Genomic DNA, 11,982 nt, shown 5'->3' on the forward strand with positions numbered 1-11,982 from the left:
CTCTAACACTCTATCTTTCCTTAGTAAGAGACAATATTGATATATCGTTATGTCTTCACTCCAAGGTTAATGAGGGATAGAGGTGAGATCACTCACACATGCAAGACAATAAATCAGATAGGAAGACATATAAAATTCTTGTTTAGAGACTTGCGAGTGCTTAAGTTGGTTCCTTAATGAACTGGCTATCAACTCTACTCAGTTTAGAAATTGTTTACCAGTTAAACCAATGTCTATATAATGAAAGATCCATTCTTCAAAAACCAAAACATCAATCGACCCCTTAGTTCTCTGCGACAAAACCATCAAGTCGTGTATATGGGGTTTCAGATGATCCTTAGTGAGTACTTTAGGTAGTCTTGAACCTCCCCTATAAAATGTTTATGTCCACTTCCTGGCCATTTTGTTACGGTATTTTGAAGGGTCTTCTCGGTATTGAACTAAGGATTGGGTGGGACTGAAACTAACAAACGCACATTCTGACAACTTTAGGACAGATGAGATGGTCTCCGGAATAGACAATAAGGGTTCCCCATTTTTATTCAGTATGCTCTTAGCTTTTACATCATAATGGTCTATACGAAATTGGAGTAAATTTGGGCTTAGTAATGCAAGAGGGAAGGTGACTGCTTCGAGGAGACCACTTGTTAGGATTTTCAGACATCCCTTAACCTCATCTTATTCTAAGAATCTTTCTTGTAATTTCTCAACCTCGTCTCCCATCAAATTAGTATTGAAAATTATAGGTTTCTGGCACTCAAGACTAGAGGTATTTATGGAAAAATGCATTATGAACTTCATTTTTCCATAGAAAAACAAGCTTTCCAAACCTTTCTCCCAAAAGTAAAAATGACATTACAGAAGCAAAAAGGAAATATTTTTCAACACTCACCTATAAGCCATTGAATAACCAAAATACTTCTCTTTCTTCTCTCACTGTTTAGCTCTCGATTTAGCACGAAGTAGGATAAATGAGTTTTAGACTTGATTTTAAAGAAAAACTAGTATATCGAGGAAAGTACCACTGAATGATGAGGTTTTTATGGCGATATTATTGCCGGCCAGAACACACGCTTCAAGGAGTCATGTTGTTTTTCATTAAATGCTTTCTTGAGGGAAGTGTTTTTACAATTATTTAATATTTTTTTGACAACACAATTTAGCCTTCAAAATAATAGATTTGGCTCTTTCCACTTATGCTGCCAACTTGTCGCCCGTACTAAGTAGTAATGATTTAGAGGGAATGTTTACATCATTATCAAGACGCCATCTCCCATACCTTCAGGACAACTATCTTGTTAGACACCAATTACATTCTCGAGTGTCGATTCCTAGTGTCAAAACTACTTTGAACAAAGGTTCAAAGAAGTTCGAAGTGGTTCAGAAGAACACCAACGATAAACTTGGTAGGTCCCACTAGTTAGTCCAAAAACCTTTGGTCGAACTGCTTTGAACTACTTCGAACCAAGGTTCAAAGAGGTTTAAAGTGGTTCAAGGGATTAAATCACAAGTATTTCACAATGAGGTTCGACTTTATGCGCCTAAGTCAAAATAACATCTCAAGGGGAACACCACATAGTTCAAAAGGCAGAGTTTAGTAAGTGAAGAGAAAACATAAGATCAATCACAGTGACTCAAAAAGTTGGGCTAACACTAGCTCATATCATAAGACTCTCAAACAATTGTTAGTTTATAAAAATACATAATGTTTACAAATATTTTTGTTGCTACTCTAGAAAACTTGTTGACTTAACAATCTAATAAGGGAAGGGACCCCGTAGTCACCAAGGGCTCCAATGACTGTGAGGGTTTCGTTACATATACCCCCTAATTACTGCTTTTGAAAAGCCCCCAAAAATGATAAGGCCTGTACTGATAGCCGATAACACATGTACTAATAACCAATCATTCATGTACTAATAGTTGATCATTTTAAAGCTTTCTTGGTTGCTGATTGGTCCATTTGTGCCAAAAGTACTATACGAGTGTCTATAGGAGGGTGAACATAATGGGTTCATTTTAAATCTTTCTTGGTTGTTGATTGGTCAATTTGTGCCAAAAGTACTATTTGAGCGGCTATAGGGGGGTGAACATAATGGGTATCAGATAAGCATTTTAAAATGACACTTCGACTACTTCGCACCCACAACCTTTACAAAGAGATCCACAAATGCCCAAATGTTGAAATCTTAGCTTGAAGCTCTTGAGTCGCTTTTAGAGGTACACCAATTTTTTTTTGCATAGTTTGACTTACAATTTAGGAAATCCAGATACACGAAATTAGCATGGCGACTGCTAATTCTCTTCCCTTACACTTAACAATCTAATATACACAACCTCAAGCCAACTTCACATTACTTTCGATCCGTGACCTCCTCTCATAGAGATCCTCACAATCATATTAGAAATATGATTGGTATTATTTAATGAAAATAATTAAAAATGAAGCTTGAATTAGAAACCACGCGTCCATTTTAGAAATGGATCAATAAGGGCTTTATTTTTGAGAAGGGTGTGGCTCCATGATAAATTTTTTTGGGGGCTAAAGGTTTAATTGGAATCTTTTCCTTTAAAATAGGAGCCCCGAATTTTTAACCCTCTTAATTTGAGCGAGTGAAAATGGGGTGAGGAGCCCCACTAACTTTAGGAGTTTTTTTGCCACATCTCAACAATTTATTAATTAATTTAAAGATTTAATCATAATAGTAATAAAATAGTGATATCATAAATTTAAATTCTTCATACAATATTCATGAGACCACTAACTAGAAGCTAAATTTTTAAAGCTGAAACAAATTAAAATATTCATAACACCCTTCACCTTTAAAATTCCTAAAAAGCTCTCACCATCCCCTCTCTATTCTTAAGCCCTATTTTTTTTCACTACGTAGCCACAATCTCCAATATAATAGCGATTTGACCAACATTTACATCTCGCAGTGAGGTTTGACGATACTCTCAGTATCTGTGGTCGAGTCGGTGGGTTTGATGTTTTCTGCAGTTGAATTTTCCTTTTAGCGGGAGGCTAAAGTAAGCTCAAGAGTCTGGAGTTCACTTCGTAGAAATCCACAGCTTTCGAACAATGTATCGTATTGATCTGTTCGTAGAAACCCATGGTGAGGGTTAGGGTTATTTAACAGAGGACACCGGGTGCTTGTGACTTTCGTCAAAGACCTCTTCCTAAAGATCTCTGCACATTTGTGAGAGGCGCGTTTCGCAATGTCTTCACATTTGCAAATTGGGTGTTGTAGGGTTTCATGTACGATCGAGCGGTTAATGTGTCCTTTGAAAAATAACCCTAACCCTAGCTATGTGTTTCCTTTTGTTTGTGAAGAAAATGTGATTGTTTCAAGGAGAAGACGAATGTGGTGTTTCTTGGCGACGAGCGTGGTCAGCCAAGCGACGAATCGACAACCTTCGGCTCTGCAACTTTCAGTATGCTATTAGTCCTCTCCCCTTTAGTTATGAATCAGCTCCATTAAAGAAAAGAAGATAGAAATCTTTTGTCACGATATTTTTACTTAGTTCAGAATTAAAAGTCCATTATTTTAATAAGTTCAGTTCGCTTTTCATCTATTATGCTCGAGTACACAGTTTATTTTATGCTCGGGTACGCCTAGTTTCAGTTCAGCGACTTTCTGAAATTCGCGATTTGAATAGCAAGAATTGAAGAATGTATTATCTTTTGTTGCATTTCCTGCCTGCAATGGTAGATTTTTTTCTCCGGAATTGTGTAGTACATTTTTGAAAGATTACTGTGGGTTTCTGTTTTAATTTTAATTTTAATTCTTTATATTTGAAGAATCTGTGAACGATTGGTTTACGAAGCAATCTACTGACAGGGTTTACCCCTGCAATTGTATTTTTCAAACAATCTACGTGCCTTAAATCTAATTGGCAATCTATTCTTAATTATTTTCTTTGTGAAAGGATTAAAAACAGAGAAATACAAGTATACGCAATATAAAATACCCAACACCAGATTTATCCTGGTTCACCACAATAGTGGCTACGTCCAGACTGCAGAGTATTGGATTAATGTATAAAAGATCATTACAAATGAACAGGAGCAGCATATAAATAGGCTCCAATAATATTACATATGAAAGGTCTCATGAAACCAAGAGACACACTTATTGGAGGGAAGGATAATGTGACCGTTGGCCTTCACCATATCAACAAACTCCCACCTGAAGGACAACCAATGCTGTAACTGATCACCCAATACCCTGCTCAAAGAATGATTTATCTTTTCTTCACAAGTCCAAGAGAAGTTCTAGCACATTCGAACTTCTCTTTGGCGACAACCTTCGTGAATATATCAGCCGGATTGATCTTGGTGTCAATCTTGACAACTTTCAGCTTGCCCTCTTTGACTACATGATGAACAAAGTGAGCATGCGTGTCAATGTGTTTGGAGCAACGTTGTGATGAGTGATTATGTGCCATGAAGATCGTGCTGCGGCTGTCACAAAACAGATTATATTCACTTTGATGAACTTTCAAGTCACCAAGCAATTGCTGAAGCCAAATCATTTCCCTTGCACCTTCGGAAAAAGCTAAGTATTCAGCCTCAGCTGAAGAAAGAGCAATGCAATGTTGCAAGCATGAAGCCCAATTGATCACAGCTCCGAGAAACGTGAAGGTATAACCAGTGGTAGATCTTCGTTTATCCAAGTCTCTGGCAAGATTAGAATCAGTATGACCTTGTAGCTGAACTTTGTTTCTGCCAAAACATTAGACATAATTTGAAGTGCCTTTTAGATACCTTAGTATCCATTTGACGACTTCCCAATGAGCTTTTCTGGGATTGCTAATGAACTTGCTCACAACTCCCACCGCATGAGCAATGTCGGGGTGAGTGGAAACCATAGCATAGATAATGCTACCAATTGTTGATTTGTAAGGAATTTTCTCCATGAAGTCTTTTTCTTCTTGTGTTTTTGGACATAATTCAGAACTTAATCGGAAATGACCAGCAAGAGGAATAGGAACTACTTTTGCATCAGCTATGCCAAATCTTTCAACAACTTTGTCAATGTATTGTTTTTGAGACAAAGTGATTTCTCTCTTTTTTCTATCCCTTGTGATCGTCATGCCAAGAATCTTTTTGGCCGCCCCTAAGTCTTTCATTGCAAATTTGCTTGCCAATTTCTCTTTCAACTCATTAACTATTCTTTTATTTGTGCCAGCTACTAACATGCCATTGACATAAAGAAGATGCCAGCTACTAACATGCCATTGACATAAAGAAGATGCCAGCTACTAACATGCCATCGACATAAAGAAGAAGGATGACAAACTCACCACTTGGAAGTTTCTTGAAGTAGACACATGGGTTTGATTCACATCTTGTGAAATTATGTTCAGCCATGAAGCGATCAAATTTTACATACCACTGTCTTGGGGCTTGTTTGAGGCCATACAAGCTCCGATTTAATCTGCAATAAAGATGCTCATGTCCCTTCTTTACGAACCCTTGAGGCTGCTCCATGTATAGTTCCTCTTCTACATCACCATGTAGGAATGCGGTGTTCACATCAAGTTGTTCTAGGTGATGTAGGAATGCGGTGTTCACATCAAGTTGTTCTAACTCAAGATCCCAAGTTGTTGCTAATCCCAAAATAGTTTGGATAGTTGTCATCTTGACAACAGGTGAGAAGATTTCATTGAAATCTATCCCTTTTTCTTGATCAAATCCCTTTACCACCAATCTGGCTTTGAAGCGTTTGTTGCCTTCTGCTTCCTCTTTCACACGATATACCCACTTGTTCTTGAGTGGTCTTCGATTTGGTGGAAGAGAGACCAAATCCCAAGTTCGATTCTTGAGTAAAGAATCCATTTCGTCACGCATCATAGCTTGCCATTTTTCACTGTTTACATCTTTGAGTGCAGATTATAAGTGGTTGGTTCGGAGAATTTGGAAATCAAAACTGAAGGCTGCCTCTTTAGCAAATAACAACTCAATCTGAAAATTTAATCGGCATTCTCCTTTCTCTATGGGATCTTCTTAAATGAGTTTCAACATTCTCTGTTTGAGCTTGAATTAATTCGAATGGAGACCCAGAGATAGAGGTTTTCCCATTCAAAATTTTAACTCCCTCTTTACTGTTATCACTGGATTTTATAGTTTCTTGCCTTTTTGTTTCAGCACGCTCATGAATCTAAAGTGATATGCTCGTATTGCCATGTGAATTTTGCTTGGCATATTTGTCGGCTGACATTTGGCCCATTAAAGGATTTCTATGAGCTTGTGGTGAAAGACCATCTATTTCCAATTCACAGTGTGAGGTAAAAGAACCTCCTGTTCTGTCGAGGGTATAGTCTTGATGGTTAGTGTGCATGGATGGAGGACCATCCATGGAGATGAATCGCATATCTTGTGTCTTGTGCGATTTCACAATGTCATGGGGGCCAGTAAAATTTGTTAGCTGTTGGTTCAAAGACTCAGTGTTGACTGTTTGCTATCCATTGTGGTGAGTATACACGTTGTCAAGGGGAGTTTGCAAATGTTCACTGTAATTGCCTTGCGGATTAACTTGCCAATGGAAAGAATTGACTGCCCCCCTGCGGATTAACTTGTGCTACTTGCATCCGTGGATTAGCTACCCCAAGTCCAAGATGACTGGCGCTATGCCTCGTATTGAATTTGGGAATGTTTTCATTGCTAGCACTATGCCATGTATATTCACTTGGATCGCACATGGTATTCTCTGTTGAGTTTTTTGTTGGTTGTAGATGTTTGCGGGCGGAGGATTGTTGACTGATATATGTATTATCAACAATCACATGAGATGTTGGACTTCCCTCAATACCATGGAGATGAACAAAGTCTTCAGGGCTATGGTGGATGGAGTGCTCGGTTTCATTGAAGAGATGCCAATCATGCTTAGAGACTATGTTTGCATTACTTGCGGTTGTAGGATGAATATCTTCTTCTAGTGCTGTATGATGCCAATCATATGGATGCAGTATCTTAGACTATACATCGCTGCTTTGTGTGACATCCTCATAGTGAGAGGAGGCTTGATGTCTTATTCTGAGATTAGTATCATTGTTATTGTCAGTATTCCCTAATTCAACTATTAGAGATAAGGAGGGAAGTGGAGCTAGGACAGAGATGGGACTATATGGGATAGGATTAGGTATTGTTTGTGGATTCAATCCAACATTCCTTTGTGCAGAGATTGGCACAAATTCTTTTTCAGACATTTCTTGAGAATGCAGTGCTAGAAATGTTTCTCATTGAAGACAATGTCTCTGCTTCTAATAATTTTCTTATCAGCTAGACTCTAAAGTCTGAAGCCAAACTGATCCTCTTCGTATCCAACGAATAGGCAAGGCTCAAATTTAGGATCTAGCTTGCTTCTTTTCTCTTTGGGCACATGTATGAAAGCCTAACAACCGAATACTCTAAGATGAGAGTATGAAACTCTTTTGCCTTGCCATTCCTCTTTTGGAATTCCGAAGTTCAACCTTGAAGAAGGACTCCGATTAATGAGATATACGGCTGTATTACATGCCTCAGCCTAGAATTCTTTTCCCAAACTTGCATTTGAAAGCATACATCGAGCTTTCTCCATTATTGTCTTGTTGAGTCTTTCCACTGCCCCATTTTTTTGAGGGGTGTAGGGGACAACTTTCACCTTTCGAATACCATTATCTGCACAATAATTGTCGAACTCCAGCAAACAAAACTCACCTCCATTATCCGTTTTCAAGCATTTAATCTTGTGGCCTCTTTGGTTTTCAACAAGAGTTTTGAAAATTTTGAACTTAGAAAAAACTTCAGATTTATTGGCCATCATATATATCCATACTTTCCTAGTACAATCATCAAGGAAAGTAACAAAAAACTTTGCACCTCCTAAAGAACTTACCTCAACCGGACCAAAGACATCCGAGTGTACAAGTTCCAATGGTTTTTCCTTCAGATTATGTCCATCTTTCGAGAAGCTGACCTGCTTTTGCTTTCCGTAAAGGCAATGTTCACAAAACTCCAAGTTTGCTGATTGGTGACCCGGTAGTTGATCCCTTTTGAGCATTACCTCAAGGCCTTTTTTACTCATGTGGTCCAATCTTTGAGCCAAAGTGTCACATCGCTGCCCATGACTGTCATAACAACCCCTACTTTAGTAGGCTTTATAAGAAGGTAAAGATTACCAACTTTATTTCCCTTGGCAATGATTCTCGAACCCTTGGTGACTTTCCAAGTATCCAGATGTAAGGATGGATAATATCCTTGTGCAAAAAGCTAATTAACAGAAATCAGATTTCGCCTTAATTTGGGAACATGGCGAACATCTTTTAACAACCATTGTCCTCCATCTTCTAGCTGTAACAAAATTTCACCTTTGCCAACTATTTCACAAGATTTGTTATCTCCAAGAAATACATCTCCAAATTGACCTTCATGGTAATTTGTGAAACAATCCATACATGAAGTGGCATGGAAGGAAGCTCTGGAATCTATCACCCAAGAATCTGATCTTGAGTCACTTGTAGAAAGAATTGAAACACTTTCATCTTTCTCATAGGCTGTATTTGCTTCAATGTTTCTCACTTTTTCTTGTGCTTTCTTGTAAGCCGGACAATTTCTTTTTGTGTGGCTGGGCTTACCACAAAACCAGCATTCTCCATTCCTATCTCTTGACCTTGAACGATTGGTTGATTTGGATTTCCTTTGATTGTAGTGGTTATTACCTCTATGATGGCTTCTTCCCCTTCGCTCGGTGCTGACCATGGTGAGAACATCACCGGATGAGGAGTCTTTGTTACTTCTTCTCATGTCTTCACTTAGTAAGGTGGAAACAATTTCATCACAGGCCAGCTTTGACTTTGTGGAGTTCGAAGTGCTTACAGTTGTAACTACGGGATCCCAACTGTTAGGTAAAGAACATAACAAGATGATGGCTTTGGCTTTGTCATCTTGAGTCGTACCAATCGAGGTTGCTTGACATAGTAGAGTGTTCAAATCATTTATATGATTTGACATCGTAGTCCCTTCCTTCATTTTCAGTTTATAGAGCTTCTTCATAATGAAGATTTTGTTTGCAGCTGACGCCATTTGATACATATTTTGAAGTTTGTCCCAAACTTCTTTCATTGTCTTCTTGTTTGAGACATTGAACAAGACGTTTTGTGATAGCGAGAGAAAAATAGAAGCCATCGCCTTCTCATCCGTCTTTTGCCAATCTTCATTCGACATTGTAGCTGTTTTATTAGACTTTCCTTTGATTGTGACTGATAAGTCTTGCTTAATCAGCAAAGAGCGCATCTGCACTTTCCACGGGCTGTAGTTTTTGCCTGTGAATCTCTCTATTTTTCGTATCCTCCATTTTTCTGGAAATTCAACACCGATTTCCAATCTGCACACCTCGTGCTCCGATACCAATTGAAAGGATTAAAACAGAGAAATAAAAGTAGACGCAATACAAAATACACAGCACCAGATTTATCCTGGTTCACCACAATAGTGGCTATGTCCAGACTGCAGAGTATTGGATTATTGTATAAAAGATCATTACAAATGAGTAGGAGCAGCATATAAATAGGCTCCAATAATACTACATGTGAAAGGTCTCATGAAACCAAGAGACACACTTATTGGAGGGAAGGATAATGTGACCGTTGGCCTTCTCCATATCAACACTTTGAGCACTCTGCAAATAATGGATCTGAGCAGCAATCTACCGACATAAATTACTACTATGCAATGTCATTCTTTATGCAATCTGCAAGCCTTTAATCCAAGTGGCAATCGACTCTGCTGATTTATTTTTAACAATCTCAGCAACAATCAATTATTCCTCCGCAGTTTTACCGATAAACAATATGCGTAGAACAGCCTAACCGGAACTATCTGTTCCGCAGTTTCAAATGCCCAAAATTTGACATACCTAGTAATTAATAACAACTTTCTAAATGGTCCAATTCAAGATCAGCTAACAAGTTATACTCAACTACAATTGCTTGAACTGGAGAGCAATAGACTGGGAGGTCCATTGAACCATGTGCTGCCTAAACTTTTGCAGTGAATGGATTTGTCCTTGTCAAATAATTTGTTTTGAGGTAAGTATTACATAAGAGCTCTCAATTTTATCTGTTTAGATTTATGTGGAAATTTACTATCTAGCAACATATTCTCGCTATACTCAATCTTCAGCAGATGTCTGCTTTCTGTTTACGTAATGATTTTCTAACATGAATTATCCCACTGAACATACACAATGGACTTTTCTTACAGGCTGACGTATGAAATTTCCAAGGCTTTATGTAATATGAGTCAGCTTCATTTATTTCCCAGTCAATTTCAACGTCAGGCCCTTTTTTCTGTTAGTTGAAGTTCTAATTATTTTTGCCTTTGACAAATAGATATTAACAAGTTTTAATCTGATGGTAAGTGCAGCCACTTCCGGCAAAGAATAATTGATTGCTCTACTGGTGGTGGCCGATCTGGCAGCTTTTCACCTCTCCAGCTTTATTGGCTTCCAAATAACTTCATATGTTCACTTTCAATGCCAGTTTTCTGGAGGCTGTAATATCGACGGTACTGTAGACATTTCTTGGGTGACACAGCAACCATTATTCAGAATTAAGTATAATTACCCTATCTGCCATGAGTAGAACCAGACTGAAGCCAGGTGTTAAAGTAAAAACCTGAGGATTGATTACCATTTTAAGAATGTGGAATGAATCTATTGGGCTTTCATTATATTAGGAAAATTGCATCTCTTACAGAGGGAAATGGGGGGAGAGAAAAAGAGACAGAGGCAGGTGTGGCAGTGTGGACGTTGAGCAGTGGAGGGTGGTCGGTAGGTATTGCAAATGTAAAACAAACTGAAGGTCACTTGTGCCGCTGTCAAGAGAAGCAATAGCAGGGTGTTTAAGGTAACAGCAATATGCCATGGCTTACCAAAATAAATGCTTACAAATTGGCTTCATGGAATTGTGTCTTATTTTTGTGGACAACTGCAATTTCTCTCAGACTAATGGATAACTTTGCAGGAGCAAATCCTTTTTCCTTTCTTTTAGTTAGGGATTAAAAAAGATTCACCACTTGTTCCTTGCTTTCAAGGAAGTCCACAATCACACCTGCCTTCCTTAGCACAGCAATGTCCTCCTTATTTTTCAATTCGCCAATAAATATAGACAACGACGAGGACGTTGATGTGCACAGCAAGGCATGGGTGAATAGTGAGTTTTGTGGAAGCAACATACAAGTTTAATCTTTTCAATTTCCTGAACTAAAGGAATTTGCTTTATCGACTAGGTTTGACATATTTATGGATCAGACGAAAACCATCACCGAGCAGAGCTTTATTTTATTTTATTTAAATTTGTACTATTGTGGCCTCTTCAGATCTTGTTCCATTCAGATCCACTTATTTTAGGAGGCCACTAAAAATATTCTTTCCGAATAATTTGCCTGCTGAATAGAGTGTTCTGAACATCACTGGAACTCCTCTGTCATATATATATTTGTTGCAAGTCTTGCATTCATTCCGAGGAATGTATGAAGTTAAAATTTTGTAGATTGACTCATTTATTATTGCATGGCCCGCACTGTTATTCTTTTTTGTCCAACATTTTGTTCATTCCTCAATTTTTTCATATTAATAACAATTTTGAAGATGAGAGTTCATATGCATTCCTCATTTCTTTCGTATTAATAACAATTTTGAAGATGACAATTTATATACATATATATACATCCTGATAAACTACGGTGTGAATGTTGATGGTAACAAATTTTGTGTTGCATAGTGAAATTGAAGTAAAAAAAAACATAATCAGTATTATGAATGACGGAAGTAGTTGTAATTGTCATCAGCCGCAACGACGAGGATTAATAAGAGAATAAAGATCGAATGAAAGCAATAAATGCTAGGGAATTCACTATGTCTGGGATGGCCTGCTTGATTGTACTGAATTTCTGGTAGTCATTCTAGTTTCTCCGAGCAGTAGAGTGCCTGGCCATTA

The 11,982-nt window shown here is 38.0% G+C and overlaps 1 long non-coding RNA gene across 1 annotated transcript; it reads left to right on the forward strand.

Moving 5' to 3' along the window:
• Nucleotides 1–2,933: 2,933 nt before the first annotated feature.
• LOC149567593 (uncharacterized) lies at nucleotides 2,934–11,534 on the forward strand. The gene is made up of 2 exons (XR_016362444.1): nucleotides 2,934–3,435; nucleotides 10,409–11,534. It is a non-coding gene; the product is annotated as an uncharacterized LOC149567593 (long non-coding RNA).
• Nucleotides 11,535–11,982: the final 448 nt, after the last annotated feature.

The sequence above is a fragment of the Cupressus sempervirens genome, chromosome 3 (assembly GCF_028749045.1).
Source record: "Cupressus sempervirens isolate cs-2001-9-10 chromosome 3, ASM2874904v1, whole genome shotgun sequence".
In the NCBI taxonomy this organism is placed as follows: Eukaryota; Viridiplantae; Streptophyta; class Pinopsida; order Cupressales; family Cupressaceae; genus Cupressus; species Cupressus sempervirens.